The sequence below is a fragment of the Callorhinus ursinus genome, unplaced genomic scaffold (genome assembly GCF_003265705.2).
Source record: "Callorhinus ursinus isolate GAN/ISIS: 27379988/994484 unplaced genomic scaffold, GSC_fseal_2.0 scaffold2, whole genome shotgun sequence".
In the NCBI taxonomy this organism is placed as follows: Eukaryota; Metazoa; Chordata; class Mammalia; order Carnivora; family Otariidae; genus Callorhinus; species Callorhinus ursinus.
The window spans coordinates 6,829,120-6,847,222 of record NW_027397064.1 but is presented as its reverse complement, the minus strand read 5'-3'; the positions used below and the strand labels follow the sequence as shown (position 1 = coordinate 6,847,222).

The following is an 18,103-nucleotide window of genomic DNA, read 5'->3' as shown; positions in this document are numbered from 1 at the left end:
ACCCTGAATGTAAATGGACTAAATGGGCTAAATGTCCCAATCAAAACACACAGGCTATCAGATTGGATAAAAAAACAAGACCCATCTATATACTGTCTGCAAGAGACTCATTTTAGACACAAAGACACCTTCAGATTGAAAGTGAGGGGGTGGAAAACCATTTACCATGCTAATGGACATCAAAAGAAAGCTGGGTGGTAATCCTTATATCAGACAAATTAGATTTTAAAACAAAGACTGTAATAAGAGATGAGGAAGGACACTATATTCTACTTTAAGGGTCTATCCAACAAGAAGATCTAACAACTGTAAATATCTATGCCCCTAACATGGGAGCAGCCAATTATATAAGGCAATTAATAACAAAAGCAAAGAAACACATCAACAACAATACAGTAATAGTGGGGGACTTTAACACCCCCCTCACTGAAATGGACAGATCATCTAAGCAAAAGATCAACAAGGAAATAAAGACTTTAAATGACACACAGGACCAAATGGACTTCACAGATATATTCAAAACATTCCATCCCAAAGCAACAGAATACACATTCTCTCTAGCGCCCATGGAACATTCTCCAGAATAGATCACATCCTGGGCCACAAATCAGGTCTTAACTGGTACCAAGAGATTGGGATCATTCCCTGCATATTTTCGGACCACAATGCTTTGAAACTAGAACTCAATCACAAGAGGAAAGTCAGAAAGAACTCAAATACATGGAGACTAAAGAGCATCCTACTAAAGAATGAATGGGTCAACCAGGAAATTAAAGAAGAATTAAAAAAATTCATGGAAACAAATGAAAATGAAAACACAACTGTTCAAAATCTTTGAGATGCAGCAAAGGCAGTCCTGAGAGGATAGTATATAGCAATACAAGCCTTTCTCAAGGAACAAGAAAGGTCTCAAATACACAACCTAACCCTACATCTAAAGGAGCTGGAGAAAGAACAGCAAATAAAACCTAAACCCAGCAGGTGAAGAGAAATAATAAAGATTAGAGCAGAAATCAATGAAATAGAAACCAAAAGAACAGTGGAAAAGATCAACAAAACTAGAAGCTGGTTCTTTGAAGGAATTAATAAGATTGATAAACCCCTGGCCAGGCTTATCCAAAAGAAAAGAGAAATGACCCAAATAAATAAAATCATGAATGAAAGAGGAGAGATCACAACCAACACCAAAGAAATACAAACAATTATAAGAACATATTATGAGCAACTATATGCCAGCAAATTAGATAATCTGGAAGAAATGGATGCATTCCTAGAGATGTATAAACTACCAAAACTGAACTAGGAAGAAATAGAAAACCTGAACAGACCTATAACCACTAAGGAAATTGAAGCAGTCATCAAAAATCTCCCAACAGGGGCACCTGGGTGGCTCAGATGGTTAAGCGTCTACCTTCGGCTCAGGTCATGATCCCAGGGTCCTGGGATCGAGCCCCACATTGGGCTCCTGGCTCAGCAAGGAGCCTGCTTCTCTGTCTCCCTCTGCCTCTCTCCCTGCTCATGCTTTCTCTTCTCTCTCTCTCTATCTCTGTGTCTCAAATGAATAAATAAAATCCTTTAAAAAAAAAAAATCTCCCAACAAACAAGAGCCTAGGGCCAGATGGCTTCCCAGGGGAATTCTACCAAACATTTAATGAAGAATTAATACCTATTCTTCTGAAACTGTTCCAAAAAATAGAAATGGAAGGAAAACTTCCAAACTCATTTTATGAGGCCAGCATTTCCTCGATCCCAAAAGCAGACAAAGACCCCATCAAAAAGGAGAATTACAGACCAATATCCCTGATGAACATGGATGCAAAAATTCTCACCAAAATACTAGCTAATAGGATCCAACAGTACATTAAAAGAATTATTCACCACGACCCAGTGGGATTTATTCCTGGGCTGCAAGGTTGGTTCAACATCCACAAATCAATCAGTGTGATACAATACATTAATAAAAGAAAGAACAAGAATCCTCTTGATTCTTCCATATGATTCTCTCAATAGATGCAGGAAAAGCATATGACAAAGTACAGCATCCTTTCTTGATTAAAACTCTTCAGAGTGTAGGGATAGAGGGTACATACCTCAATATAATAAAAGCCATCTATGAAAAACACACAGCGAATATCATTCTCAATGGGAAAAAATGAGAGCTTTCCCCCTAAGGTTAGAAACACAGCAGGGATGTCCACTATCACCACTGCTATTCAACATAGTATTAGAAGTCCTAGCCACAGCAATCAGACAACAAAAAGAAATCAAAGGCATCCAAATCAGCAAAGAAGAAGTCAAACCCTCACTCTTTGCAAATGATATGATACTTTATGTGGCAAACCCAAAAGACTCCACCCCAAACTGCTAGAACTCATACAGCAATTCAGTAAAGTGGCAGGATATAAAATCAATGCACAGAAATCAGTGGCATTCCTATACACCAACAACAAGACAGAAGAAAGAGAAATTAAGGAGTCAATCCCATTTACAATTGCACCCAAAACCATAAGATACCTAGGAATAAATCTAACCAAAGAGGCAAAGAATCTGTACTCAGAAAACTATAAAATACTCATGAAAGAAATTGAGGAAGACACAAAGAAATGGAAGAATGTTCCATGCTCATGGATTGGAAGAACAAATATTGTGAAGATGTCAATGCTACCTAGAGCAATCTACACATCTAATGCAATCCCTATCAAAATACCATCAACTTTTTTCAAAGAAATGGAACAAATAATCCTAAATTTATATGGAAACAGAAAAGACCCCGAATAGCCAGAGGAATGTTGAAAAAGAAAAGCAAAGCTGGCGGCATCACAATTCCAGACTTCCAGCTCTATTACAAAGCTGTCATCATCAAGACAGTATGGTACTGGCACAAAAACAGACACATAGATCAATGGAACAGAATAGAGAGCCCAGAAATGGACCCTCAACTCTTTGGTCAACTCATCTTCGACAAAACAGGAAAGAATGTCCATTGGAAAAAAGTCTGTTCAACAAATGGTGGTGGGAAAACTGGACAGACACATACAGAAGAATGAAACTGGACCATTTCCTTACACCACACACAAAAATAAACTCAAAATGGATGAAAGACCTAAATGTGAGACAGGAATCCATCAAAATCCTAGAGGAGAACGCAGGCAGCAACCTCTTCGACCTCAACCACAGCAACTTCTTCCTAGAAACATCGCCAAAGGCAAGAGAAGCAAGGGCAAAAATGAACTACTGGGACTTCATCAAGATAAAAAGCTTTTGCACAGCCAAAGAAACAGTCAACAAAACCAAAAGACAACCGACAGAATGGGAGAAGATATTTGCAAATGACATATCAGATAAAGGGCTAGTATCCAAAATCTATAAAGAACTTATCAAACTTGGGGCACCTGGGTGGCTCAGATGGTTGGGCAGCTGCCTTCGGCTCAGGTCATGATCCCAGGGTCCTGGGATCGAACCCCGCATCAGGCTCCTGGCTCAGCGGGGAGCCTGCTTCTCTCTCAGCCTCTGCCTCTCCCCCTGCTCATGATCTCTCTATCTCTGTGTCTAAATAAAATCTTTAAAAAAAAAAAAAAGAACTTATCAAACTCAACACCCAAAGAACAAATAATCCAAATCAAGAAATGGGCAGAAGACATGAACAGACATTTCTCCAAAGAAGACATCCAAATGGCCAGCAGACACATGAAAAAGTGCTCAACATCGCTCAGCATCAGGGAAATCCAAATCAAAACCTCAATGAGATACCACCTCACACCAGTCAGAATGGCTAAAATTAACAAGTCAGGAAACGACAGATGTTGGCGGGGATGTGGAGAAAGGGGAACCCTCCTACACTGTTGGTGGGAATGCAAGTTGGTGCAGCCACTCTGGAAAACAGTATGGAGGTTCCTCAAACAGTTGAAAATAGAGCTACCATATGATCCAGCAATTGCACTACTGGGTATTTACCCCGAAGATACAAACGTAGTGATCCGAAGGGGTACGTGCACCCCAATGTTTATAGCAGCAATGTCCACAATAGCCAAACTATAGAAAAAGCCAAGATGTCCATAACAGATGAATGGATAAAGAAGATGAGGTGTTTATATATATATATATATATATATATATATACACAATGGAATATTATGCAACCACCAAAAAACTGAAATCTTACCATTTGCAAAGACGTGGTTAGAACTAGAGGGTATTATGCTAAGCGAAATAGGTCAGTCAGAGAAAGACACGTATCATATGATCTCACTGATATGAGGAGTTCTTTTTTTTTATTCTTTAAATTTTTATTGTTATGTTAATCACCATACATTACATCATTAGTTTTGATATGAGGAATTCTTAATTTCAGGAAACTGAGGGTTGCTGGAGTGGAGGGGGGTGGAGGGATGGGGTGGCTGGGTGATAGACATTGGGGAGGGTATGTGCTATGGTGAGCGCTGTGAATTGTGTAAGACTGATGAATCACAGACCTGTACCTCTGAAACAAATAATACATTATATGTTAAAAAAAAAAAAAGAAAGAAAAGAAGATAGCAGGAGGGGAAAAATGAAGGGGGGGAAATCGGAGGGGGAGATGAACCATGAGAGACGATGGACTCTGAAAAACAACTGAGGGTTCTAGAGGGGAGGGGGGTGGGGGGATGAGTTAGCCTGGTGATGGGTATTTTTTTTTTAAAGATTTATTTATTTACTTGAGAGAATGAGAATGAGAGAGAGAGAGAGAGTACATGAGAGGGGGGAGGGTCAGAGGGAGAAGCAGACTCCCCGCTGAGCAGGGGGCCGGATGCGGGACTCGATCCCGGGACTCCAGGATCATGACCTGAGCCGAAGGCAGTTGCTTAACCAACTGAGCCACCCAGGCGCCCGATCTGGTGATGGGTATTAAAGAGGGCACGTTCTGCATGGAGCACTGGGTGTTATATGCAAACAATGAATCATGGGACACTACATCAAAAACTAATGATGTAATGTATGGTGACTAACAAAATAAAATTAAAAAAAAATTCCATGTCAAAAAATCAAACTTTTTAATAAAAACAAGAGCTGATCCTGTGCTTATATGATCTTACCTTGCTTGCTAAATCCTAATCCCAAGGGCGCCTGGGTGGCTCAGTCAGTTAGGCATCTGCCTTCGGCTCGGGTCATGATCCCGGGGTCCTGGGATCGAGCCCCGCATCGGGCTCCCTGCTCCGCGGGAAGCCTGCTTCTCCCTCTCCCACTCCCCCTGCTTGTGTTCCCTCTCTCGCTGTGTCTCTCTCTGTCAAATAAATAAATAAGATCTTTTTTTTTTAATTTTTTTAAAAAAATAAAAATAAATCCTAATCCCAGCCCCAGTTCCAAGAAACCTTTTTTTTACAGAAATGGGTAGCCAGCTCATGAGCCATAGTTTGCCAATTTGATTTCTCTAATATTGCATTAAAATATTATTTATCTTTATTCCTCAGTTTGGGGATACTGCCTTCCATTTTGTGTGCAGGTGAATGCCTCACTTGCCTTACCCTTGTCCTGGCCCAGGATCTAGGGGATCCTCCTGGGCCCTCCCAGTGTGCCAGTAGCCCCGCCTCACAGCTGGCTGGCTGGCCGGTCGGCCTGCCTGACCATCTTCATCTCTCCGTTTGTGGTGCATTGTGCTAAGGAGTGGTTCGCTTTGCTTTGCACATAACAAACTACAGCCAAAGCGTCGCTGCTTAAAACAACAACTTATCAGCTTTACAATGATGTGGCTCCACGATGGGGCACTTCTGTTGGGTTTGGCTGGGCCCAGATGTGCGTCTGTGGTCAGAGGGCTGCCAAGGGCCTCGCTCGTGTCTGGCGGCCGGCTGTTGGCTGGGTCCTGAGTTCTCCTCCATGGGGCCTCTCATCCCACAGCCGGCTAGCCTGGGCTCCTTCCCTGGTGGTCTCAGGGCTCCAGCTGCACTGAGAGAGAGAGAGATGAAGCCCCCGGGCTGCTCGGGTTTCTGCCTGCATCGTGTTTACTCTTCCCCCGTTGGCCAAAGCATGTCACACCACCGAAGCCAGTGGTCCTTGCGGAGAGATGAAGCTACAGGGACACAACAAACCTGGGGCCTGACCCAGACAACGCACCACACTGAAGGCATCCAGAACTTACCTCGCTCCCCAGAACCAAATCTTTCAGGGTGGTTTTTCCACCATGGTGTGACATTTTGATTCAGTTCAGCAAACATCCCATAGGGCTGCTCTGTGCTGGGACCTGGACTGTTGTGATTTTGTTGGACTCACTTTTGCTCGGTGGGGCCTCCAACAGCAGGAGCAAGGGGAGTAGGGAAGGTTGTCTCTCACAGGTTCTCACACCTCGAGAGGCCACCCGGGGGGCTCATGGCAGGGTGCGGGCGGAGTGGGGGCCATAGCACCCCGGCATCTGCCTTTGAAAGGGCCAGTGGAGTATTTCTAGGGTTCCTGGGTTAAGGCCAGGCTGGTCAATCCAAATGAAAAAGAGCAGCGGGGGGTAGGAGGGGGCGGGGGGCGGGGGGAAGGGGGAAGGATTGGTAAGCTCTGCAGGGGTCTTATCTAAGGGGCACACCAGGGGAGGAGCTGAGAGGCAGGAGAGACGGTTTGTCACCGGGGACCTTGGGGAAGTCAGATCTTATAAGCTTCTACCTCTGCCGGCTACTATCTTGGGCGTGCCCTCAAGGAAGGCCTAGTGACAGTTCCAGGCCCCTGCAGGCCGCTTAGCCACACAAAATGGATGCCTCTGCCCCTTGAGTTGCTATCCATCTTCTAAGGAGGATTCCTAGCCTTTGCAGATGGCCAGAGATCAGGGCAGAGCACCAGTGCCAGAGTGAAGTGACGGGCGGACTTCCCGGAGGAGGTGGTGGGGTTGAGAGAAAGGCCTCTGGCAACCTACACATAGTGCCCTGTTGAAGGTGTCAGTGGAGGAACTGGGAGTGTGGTTGGGGTCTCGGAGGAGGGGACCAGAGAAACAAGAAAATGACGGCAGAACGAGGGGTGAGAGAAAGAGGAGCTGGTGCAGGAGACCCTCTCCTGGGAGAGGGACAGGTGACACGCACTCTGGAGGGGGCAGAGCACGGCATGGGACCATCACCACTGTCCGAGCTGGGGGACATGGGCAAGAGCCTGGCTGCTGAGGCACCTTCCAGAGAGCTATAGCCCCCGAGGTGTGGGCCGGGGGTCAGTCTGGCCCCGGGAAAGGCTGTGAAGGAGCTGGGGGGGGGGGGGCGGGGCATGCCCTGGAGAGGGAGAGGGGACAGGGCATGAGCTCTCAGAGGGGAGGCCGGAGAGAAGGCCGCGGAGCAGTGATCTTGGGGGTTGCTGGGGAGCAGGGGTTCCAACGGGCACTCCTCTGGCCCCTGGGCCCGAGGCAGTCGTGTCCCCGAGCCAGCTTGTTCCCGCTCGTAAGAGCCTATCGCTAAATTTTCATGAGTTCTGTGAGCGCTGTTAAACATAACCATCTCTGCAGCCAATTAAGCCGACTGTGCTCTTTGTCCATGGGGGTCCAGTGTGCCATGGCTGCAAACAGTAGCCTCCTTGGGAGTGTATGCAGCCTGTTGATTGTATGGGTTGCCCTAAGGGACCTTGGAGACAGCCCTTTCCAGTGGATATTGAGGTCTGACCTCATGCTATCTCCAATCTAGGCTGCAGACAGGTATGCGGGGTGCCTTTGGAAAGCCCCAGGGCACAGTAGCCAGGGTCCACATCGGCCAAGTCATCATGTCCATCCGTACCAAGCTGCAGAACAAGGAGCATGTGATTGAGGCCCTACACAGGGCCAAGTTCAAGTTCCCTGGCTGCCAGAAGATCCACATCTCCAAGAAGTGGGGCTTTACTAAGTTTAATGCAGATGAATTTGAAGACATGTGGCTGAAAAGTGGCTTATCCCAGATGGCTGTGGGGTCAAATACATCCCTAATCATGGCCCCTTGGACAAATGGAGGGCTCTGCTCTCATGAGAACCTCAGCACTGCCCCCTCCCTATTCATGCCCACCAATAAAACCTACTTCCTGTCAAAAAAAAAAAAAAACATAACCATCAACAAAACTGAAATTATATAAACTTACAATTAAATAAATTCTATTTTAAAAAGGTAATAAAGGAGTGCCGGGGTGGCTCAGTCGGTTAAGCATCTGCCTTCGGCTCAGGTCATGATCCCAGGGTCCTGGGATCGAGCTCCACATCAGGCTCCCTGCTCAGCAGGAAGCCTGCTTCTCCCTCTCCCATTCTCCCTGCTTGTGTTCCTGCTCTCGCTGTGTCTCTGTCAAATAAATAAATAAAATCTTTAAAAAATAAAAATAAAAAAGGTAATAAATACTCAAAACTCATCCCTTCCAAATTACTGTCTCTGTCCCGGAGGTTACTTACATCTGTTGTATCTGTTTGGGGGAAATATGATAAAATCATGGCTCCCGGGCATCTCTCCCCAACTCCGTTTTCTGTGACATCATGTTGACACTCGGAATTGGCCGTGCTGGGCATACATGCACCCCCGAAACTGGGAAACACTACGCCCCCCAGGGCTCACCCCCGCCCCCCTGAGAGCTGGCTGTTACATATGCCAGCACACCACTGGCGGGAGTGTACAGAGCCGTGCAGCCCAAGGCAGAAGGCTGGGTGGGCCAGGGACTGCGCGGGGGGCGGGAGGGGCGGGTGTCGGAAGCAACAGGGTGGTGTGTGCCCCCGAAGCAGCAGCTGCTCCAGAAGATTCTGTCCACAGCTGTTGGACCTCGCCGCAGATCCCAGTGCTGTCCCAGGGTGCTAGCATCACATCCCTTGCAGGCCCTCACCTCACTGGAAGCAGCCCGGAGCCTTTGCTCCTGGATTAGGTGATCGGTGAGGACGACGTCTGGGTACCCTGGGTGTGCCTTGGATCTTGCCGCTTGGTATCCTGCTGCCACTCACTCCTCGGCTACCAGCCCTGCGCAGAGATGTGCCAGCCGGCCGCACCTGCTCCAAGGCCTGCCAAATCACCCCAGGTCACTCGCCATGCCCCAGGAGCGAGGACTCACTGGATAGACGGCCGGACCCCTGGGACTTTGTATTCTGCTCGGGGTGGGGGGGGCACCGACAGGGCTGAGAAGAGATAAGGGGGGGGCCATCTTCACAGTAGCAGGTGCCCGGGCAGTGCCCCAGTCAGCCTTGAACTCTGGGAGCAGCATCTTCTGGGGAAAAGCCAGGCAGAGGGTTCCGGTGACTTAATAGGTCCAGAAGGGCAAGGCCTTGGGTTTACTGGGGACACTGGGCTTACAGGCAGAAGGCAGGGCAGAGAGGCTGGATCCAGGGCCTGAGTGGAAGGCAGGAAGAATGGGGACAGAAATGGCTGGGGTGTGAGGTGAGCAACACTAGCGCCAGTCCCAAAAGCCAGTCTTCAAGGGCCCACCTGGGGAGCCAAGTGATCTTAGGGCTTACAGAGCCTCAGAGGACCTCCGGGCCCTGAGGCTTGAGGATCCAGTGAGGCCTGGCATGGGGAGTCTCCTGGTGGGTCACTTCGGGGGAAGCCGATTTCTGTGTCCAGAGCATCACCGACAGGATGCCAGGTGGCCCGGGCCAGAGGGGCCAGAGGCTGGGGGAGTACTAGCAACAGGCTCAGGGGACAGTGGGGAGCAACCCCTGGACAGGAAATCCGTGGCCAGAGCCCTCCTTCTACTGAAAGCATGGAGTGGCCAGCAGGTGGGAAAACACAAAAAGCAGGCAAAAGAGGAGAGGATTTCTAAGCTTTTGTGGGACGCCCCCAAGGGAACACATGGAAATAGGGAGGGAGCTATCACTGGCCTATCCTAGAACCCCAAGGAGACCAACTCCCCCATCACAGCAAAGGAGGCTGAGCCAGGCTGGGCCTCCTCTGAGCACCACCCCAATGACTGGATGTGGATGTCGTTGGGTTGTTCTGATGGCTGCAGGCGGCGGGCGGGCCCACTTCAGGGACAATCTACTACTAAGAAAGGTGCAGAGCTGCAGCAGGTCTGAGGGCTAGACCTGAGGCTGCAGAGGCTGCATCCTAGGACACCCGACACCCCGACACCTGGAGATGGGTTTTAAGGCGCCACGGCACCGTGCGGGCCCCATCCGTGCGGACCGTGTGGGCTGTGCCGGGGATTGCACAGCAGGCAGACACCAGGTGCTGCCCTGGGAGCCCGGAGCCGACCTCCTTCCAAGCAGGGAGGCGGTTGGCGTCTCCCCTCATGGTGCCAACAGGACTCGGGTCTGCTCCCCGCACCCACCTCCCCCGGTCGCCAGGTCGCCAGGTTTCCAGGGCCTTACAGGGCGGGAGGTGCACTTGAGGCTCCAGCCTGAGCTGGGAGCCCCTTCCCTTCTCGCTGGCGAAGCTGAAATGCTGGTGCCACGTCGCCTTCTGCAGGGGAGAGGAGGCACCACCCAGGAAGAGGCAGGGGTGGCGCTCTTTGGCCGGGCAGGGCCCCTGGTGGCAGTTGTCTCCAGCCCACACAGGGACCTTTTCTGTTTATCTGGGCCAATAAATCCCTGCCTTTTTTTTTTCTTCTAATGACTCTTGAAGTTGGATGTCACTGGCAACCCAAAGATTTGAGAGCGAAGCCATGTGTATTCCTTCCAAATGCACCTTCCATTAGGGCCCAGGTACCCAGGCCGCAGCTGTGAAACTGTGTGTGGTGCCATCACACACAAACACACACACACACACACACACACACGTGCACCTTACCCCGGCCAGCAGGAAGTGTGTCAACGCCATGGCTCTGCCTCCGGCCCTTCCCGGTAGAAGAGACTGTGTGGCTGGGTCCCTCCTGATGCTTTAGCAACAAACCATTCTCTCACGAAGTTCCAGACTATGCCATCTTCACGCTTGTGAGAACAACTTTCCACCTTCATTGTTACTGCGAAATGGTGAGGGTCCCATCTGTGATGCGTGGAAATCTAAGACTAAGAAGGGACAAGGGAGGGGACCTCAAGACCAGATGGCCGGGGAATCAGCAATGGCGGTAAAGGCGGGACAGAAGGTGACGCCACAGTGCCACACTGGTGGTCAGATCAGCCCGGGGCTCTGCTGGGGGACTAGACTTGAGGGTCGGGGCTCCTGCTAGGAGTCTGAGGTCACCAGGAGGCAGGAGCTGCTGCAGGCCAAACAAACTGGACCAAAAAGTTCATGATCATAGTTAACAGTTAAATACAACTTCTCAGAAACTGTCTGGCCCAGGCATGAAATATACGACCACCTTTTTCCTACACAGTCGGACGCCTGATAAAAAAGTTTACTGCCCGAATGCGAGGTCCCTGCCTGCGGACTAAGGTGGGGACCAGCAGGTGCTGAAATCTGCCCCACCTGGAACAGCTCTGGCTTCTCCCCTCTGTGCCCTGGAGCAGGTGCCCGAGGCTCTGCCCTCACTCAAGTCCCTTTTGGTGGGCTGCTGCAGCATCAAATCCAGGACCGGGTTTCCTGTTCTTTGTTGGTTCTCTAACACCTATAACCAGTGACTCCCCACACCTAAAGTGACCATCCCATGTTAAGGAAAGATCCTGGGTTCCGGTCTCCAGAACCGTGGGTCCCCTGGCTCTGCTCTTTTCTGCTCCTGCCCCTCATCCCATCTGCTCACTGACCTCCTTCCTACCAGCCCCTCCCCTCTCATCTACCCAGGGCTCCGCTCCAGTCTCCAATCGAAAGTTCTAGAAGGGAGGGCACCAGGGACTCCACCCATAGACAAGAGGGTCCAAGTAGAGAGGAGGGGAGGGCTTGTCTGCAGGGAGTCCAAGGTTCAGATGGATGTCCGCCCATGCAGAATAGGGGGGAGAGGGGGCCTAAGCCCAGCTCTCCCTGTCCTGCCGAAAGCTTCCTTGGTCAGGCAGGTCTGAGTGTGGAGGTGTCACCTCCCCAAGCAGGCTTACCTCCGAGGGGGTTGGGGAAGTCAGCGCCACAATCCTGCTTTGCCCGTTCCCCAGAGACTGCCCTCACAGCCTCATCCCTTACACACGCCAAAGCTCGCACCCCGAGGACAGCCGGGAGCCCCCACGGGGGGACAGCTGCCCACGGCCCAAACACCTCTCGGGCGCATGGCGCCCCTGTGTCTGCACCCAGCTCTCGTGGCAATGCCGGAGTGGGTCCCATCTCCCCAGGGTCCATCTCACCCACTCGTCCCTCACTGCCTGTCACCGGCTGCCTTTCAACTCTGCGTACGTCTCACCCCGTACGGCCCCAGACACGACCCCATCAGTTCCTTATCCCCGGCCGAGGGATGGGCTTCCACAATGAGCAGAGCAGCCTGGGGTCCCCGGTGGAGCAGGGGTACTGCCCCTGAAACGTGGATCCCCCTGTATCTGTGTTACCACTTCCTGGGCAGGGTCCTGGTTTCTGAGACCCTGCCCTGTGCAGGGTGGTGGGCGAAGCAAGACCAGCAGCCGGGCCGGGGAGGGGGTGCGGGATGTGGGGACGGAGCCGACCCCAGGCTGAGATCAAGGAGGGCCTACGCCTTCAAGGAAGGAAGGCTCTGCAGGCCCTTGGGGAGGGGTCGGCCCCCAGGAGACACACGGAGAGGCTCCTCCCGGCTCCAGCTCCCTGGTGGCCCTTCCTTGCCTAGGCCCCTACCTGCCATTCCCATTCCTTCTGGGACCCCTGCAGGGACATTAAGTCCCCGGAGGATTTTCCTGCCCCTCTCGGTCCTTGCTTCCCAAGATCCTTCAACGTCCCTTTACAGCACAGGCACACTGTGGGGTCCTTGCCCGTGAGCTCCCAGAGGGGAGGGAGGGCAGGGGCTGCTCCCCACCGCGTCCTGTCTGGGCCCGGTGCAGGAGTGCGGGCTGGGTACCAGAGCTTTAGGTCTCCACCCTGCACGCCCCACGCTCTGGAGCGACTCCTGGCTTTGGCCGCTGCTGGGCGTCCACGGCCTTCCCCACAGACCACAGATCCCCTCGGGGAGCCTGTGCACAGCTGATTCCTTGTTCCCTTTAACGGCTTTCCTGAGGGATCGCTGGGGTGCCTGGCTGGCTCAGTGGGTAGAGCATGCGATTCATGCAACTCTTTGAGCTCAGGGTCATGAGTTCAAGCCCCAGCTTGGGCACCATGGAGCCTACTTAAATAAATAAATAAATTAATAATAAATAAATAAATAAATCCCTAGCAGCTTTCCTGAAGTATCACTATTTACTGAGGTATCACTAACGGGTACAACGTGATCAACTTTGGTAGATGGGAGCACCCATGAAACCCTCACCACAAGCAACAGAGTGAGCAACCCATCACCCCCAATAATCTCCGTGGCCTGTCGTGTAATCTCCCCCTTTGGCAACTTACTTTTCTGTCATTATAGATCTGTTTGCGTTTTCTAGAATTTTATGTATATAATGTAATCCCACAGTGTGTGTTCCTTTTTTCTCGGGCTTCTTTCACTCAGCATGCTTAATTTGAGATGATCCCTATGTGGCATCTGTCAGTAACTTTGCCCTTTTTATTCCTGAGTACGACTGCATTGTCTAGAAAGACCCACCATTGGTATATTTGTCTCCTACAAATAAAAGCCGCTTGTGAGCATTCATGTGTAAGTCTTTGGACATAACTCTCTTTGGGAAATACTCAGGAGTGGAATGGCTGGGTCAGGTGTAGGTATGTGTTTAACTTATTAAGGAACTGTCCAACTGGGGGTGCCTGGGTGGCTCAGTCGGGTAAGCGTCCGACTCTTGATCTCAGCTCAGGTCGCGATCTCAGGGTCGTGAGTTCAAGATCCACGTTGGGCTCCACGCTCTGCCCTGGGCTCCACACTGGGCATAGAGCCTACTTAAAAAGAAAAGAAGAAAAGAAAAGAAACTGTCCAATTGTTGTCCAAAGTGGACGCACCCATGTCCACTCCCACCGCCATTGTATGAGATTTCCAGGTGCTCCACATCCTAAACAACACTTGATATGGCCAGTCTTGTAATTCAGACATTCTGTTAGATGTGTCTCTCCGTGATCTTCATTCACAGTTCCCCAGTGACTGATGGCGTTGAGCATCTTTCATGTGATTACCTGCCAACTACAGACCTCCCCTGGTGAGAAATCCATTCTAGGCTTTTGCTCCTTTTTTAAATTTTGAGTTCTTTGTTTTCTAATTATTACATTTGAGAGTTCTTTCTGTACTCGACATGCAAGTTCTTTATCAGAAACCTGCTTTGCAAAGAGTTTCTCCCAGTCTATGGCTGGTCTGTCCATTCTTTTCCAAATGTCTTTCAAAGAGCAGAAGTTGAGTTTGATGAAGTCCAACTTATCAGATTTTTCCTTTTATGGATCCTGCTTTTGGTGTTGTAGCTGAGAAATGTTCATTCCCTTCCCAGCGCCTGGCAGTCAGCCTGTATGCCCTTGTTGCTCAATCAATGCTTGTGAAAAGCAGAGCCAGGAAGGGGGAGGATGGCAGGCTGAGGAGCTTTGGCCCTAGACGTAGATTCCAGAAAACATGGCTCCAGAGAGCTGCTAAGGACCCACTGGGAGCAACAACAAAAAATGTTGATGGTACCTTGAGATTTTCCAGAAGGAACTGAGGGGGAGCTGGTTGCAGCTGCAGGAGGGCAGCCTGGGTCACAGAAGTGGGCAACTTAGGGGCTCAGACACCATTGTCTCCCACTATCCAGTGAAAACTGGCATTTCACCCCTTCTTCTTTTTCTCCCCCAGCTTTACTGAGGTATAATTGACAATGTAAAATTGTAAGATATTTAAAGTGTACATCAGGGGCGCCTGGGTGGCTCAGTCGTTAAGCGTCTGCCTTCGGCTCAGGTCATGATCCCAGGGTCCTGGGATCGAGCCCCGCATCGGGCTCCCTGCTCCTAGGGAAGCCTGCTTCTCCCTCTCCCACTCCCCCTGCTTGTGTTCCCTCTCTCGCTGTGTCTCTCTCTGTCAGATAAATACATAAAATCTTTTTTAAAAAATAAAATAAAATAAAGTGTATATCATTGGGGTGCCTGGGTGGCTCAGTCGGTTAAGGGTCCAACTCTTGGTTTCAGATCAGGTCATGATCTCAGGGTTGTGAGATCAAGTCCCACATTGGGCTCCGAGCAGAACCAAGAGCCTGCTTAAGATTCTCTCTCTCCCTCTGCCCCTCCCTCCCCACCCCAGCTCGCACACTCTCTCTCTAAAAATAGGGGTACCTTTGTGGCTCTGTCAGTTAAGCGTCTGCCTTTGGCTCAGGTCATGATCCAGGGTTCCTGGGATTCAACCCCGAGTCAGGCTTCCTGCTCAGCTTCTCCCTCTCCCTCTGCTTCTGCCCTCCACTTATGCTCTCTCTCTCTCAAATAAATAAATAAAATCTTTAAATAAATAAATAAATAAATACAATTAAGTCTAAATCATGGTGATTCCGTATAGGTAGACATTGTGAAAGGCTTACCCCCATCTAGTGAATTAACACATCCTTCAGCTCACATATTTATTTATTTATTTATTTTTGGTGAGAGCGTTTAACTTCTACTGTCTTAGCAAATTTCAGTTATACAATACAGTGTTATCTACTATCATTACCATGTTACACATTAGATCTTCAGACCTTATTCGTCTTACAGCTGGAAGTTTGTACCCCTCTATCAACCTCTGCCTTTTTCCTCCACTCCCCAGGCCCTGGCAACCACTTTTTTGTTTCTGGGTTTGACTTTTTTTTTTTTTAAGAATCCACATATTAAGTGATACCATGTAGTATTTGTCTTTTTCTGCCTGGCTTATTTCACTTCGCATAATGCCCTCAGGGTCCATCCATGTTATCACAAATGGCAGGACGTCCTCTCTCGCGGCTGAATAATATTCCAATTGTATACATACACAACTTCTTCCTTATCTACTCATCTGTTGATGGACACTTCAGTTGTTTCCATGTCTTGGCTGTTGTGAATAATGCTACAATGGACATGAGTGTGCATCTATCTCTTTGATACCCTGTTTTCATTTCCTTTGAATATGTAACTAGAAGTGGGATTGCTGAATCATATGGTAGTTCCATGTTTTATTTTTTTAAAACCTCCATATTCTTGGGGCACCTGGGTGGCTCAGCTGTTAAGCATTTGCCTTCAGCTCAGGTCATGATCCCAGGGTCCTGGGATCGAGCCCCGCACCGGGCTCCCTGCTCCGCGGGAAGCCTGCTTCTCCCTCTCCCACTCTCCCTGCTTGTGTTCCCTCTCTCGCTGTCTCTCTCTCTCTGTCAAATAAATAAATAAAATCTTAAAAAAAAAAAAAACTCCATGTTCTTTTCTTTTTCTTTCTTCCTTCCTCTTTCTTCCTTCCTTCCTTTTATTTCTTTTCTTTCTTCCTTTCTTCTTTCTTTCTTTCTTCCTTTCTTTTTTTTAAATTTTTTAAAAAGATTTTATTTATCCATTTGAGAGAGAGCACAAGTAGGGAAAAGGGGCAGAGGGAGAGGGAGAAGCAGGCTCCCCACTGAGCAGGGAGCCCAACATGGAGCTCGAACCCAGGACCCTGGGATCATGACCAGAATCAAAGGCAGACGCCTAACCAACTAAGCCACCCAGGTGCCCCCCCCCCATTTTTTAGGTAATCTCTGTGCCCTACATGGGGCTCCAACTCACAATTCCAAGATCAAGAGTCACATGCTCTGCCCACTGAGCCAGCCAGCTGCCCCCACCTTATTTTCATAGCAGCTATGCCAATTTACATTCCCACCCAACTGCACAAGGGTTCTCTTTTCTCCAAATCCTCGGCAGTCCTTCTTATCTCTTGTCTTTTGATGACAGCCGTTCTAACAGGTATGAGGTGATATTTCATTGTGGTTTTGATTTTCCCTTCCCTGATGATTAGTGATGTTGACCACCTTTTCATGTACCTGTTGGACATTTGGATGTCCTCATTGGGGAAATGTCTATTCAGTTCCTTTGCCCATTTTTAACCAGAATTTTGCTATTGAGTTGTATGAGTTCTTTATATATTTTGGATATTAACCTCTTAGTAGATATATAATTTGCAAGTATTTTCTTCTATTCTTTAGGTTGCCTTTTCAATTTTTGATTGTTTCCTTTGCTGTGCAGATGCTTTTCAGTATGATGTAGTCCAGCTTTGTTTAATTTTCTTTTGTTGCGTTGAAATCCAAAAAATTGCTGAGGCTAATGTCGAGAAGCTTACCCCCTATGTTTTCTTCTAGAAGTTTTATGGTTTCAGGTTGCAATTCATTCAAGTCTTTAATCCATTTTGAGTCGACTTTGGGTATAGTATAAGATGAGGGTCCAGTTTCATTCCTTTGCATGTGAATATTCAGCTTCCCCAATACATTCATGGAAGAGATTATCCTTTCCCCATTGTATATTCTTGGTTCTTTTATTGTAAATTAATTGACCATACATATGTGGGTTTATTTCTGGGCTCTCTGTTCTGTTCCATTGAGCTACATGTCTGTTTTTTGTGCCCGTACCATACTGTTTTGATTCCTATCACTTTGTAATATAGTTTGAAATCAGGAAGGGTGATGCCTCCAGCTTTGTTCTTCTTTCCCAAGATTGCTTTGGCATTTTAGGGACTTTTATAGTTCCATACAAATTTTGGTGTTGTTTTTCCTATTTCTATGAAAAACGCCATTGGAATTTTGATAGTAGAGCCCTCGGGCGGGGGGTGGGGGGAAGCTAGTTAAGAACTCTTTCCTTGTTTGCTATAGTCTGGTGGGTCTCAGGGACACAAGCCCTGTAGGCTTTCAGAGCTAGTTGTTTTGGGGACCCATCCTTCAGGTGGAAGTCTTAAAATTTGTGGTGCTAGATGTTGGGTCAAACTACTTGGCTCCTCAGGGAGAAGTTGGAGTTCTGAGTTGCTTCTCAATTGTCACTGTGCTGGAGGTCAGGCATATAAGGAGACTGTGTCTCAGACCTTCCTACCTTTTCAGTGTAGGTATTTTGTTGTTCCCCTGATGTGTAGTTACTGCTCAGCTAGTTTCAGAACTTCCTTCAGAGGGAATCTCTCGTGTGTAACTGGAGAATCAGTGTGTCTATGGGAGAAGATGAGTTCAGGAGCCTCCTATGTCGCCATCTTGGACCAGAACCCTCTGCCCCCCACGCCCACCCCCACCCCTGCCGCCATGTCTTTTGACCCTGCCAGCCTTTCTAAGCCCCATAGAAAGTTTTCAGACAAGTCACTCCTCTCTAGCTCCTACATACTGGCTTTCTCCCCGTTGACCTCAGCCCTGCTTGCAGGGAAGGGAGGGATCCGG

The 18,103-nt window shown here is 48.8% G+C and overlaps 1 non-coding gene across 1 annotated transcript; it reads left to right on the top strand.

Moving 5' to 3' along the window:
* The first annotated feature begins 7,435 nt into the window (after positions 1-7,435).
* On the top strand, positions 7,436-7,569 carry LOC112807990 (small nucleolar RNA SNORA70). Its single transcript, XR_003204222.1, has one exon. It is a non-coding gene; the product is annotated as a small nucleolar RNA SNORA70 (small nucleolar RNA).
* Positions 7,570-18,103: the final 10,534 nt, after the last annotated feature.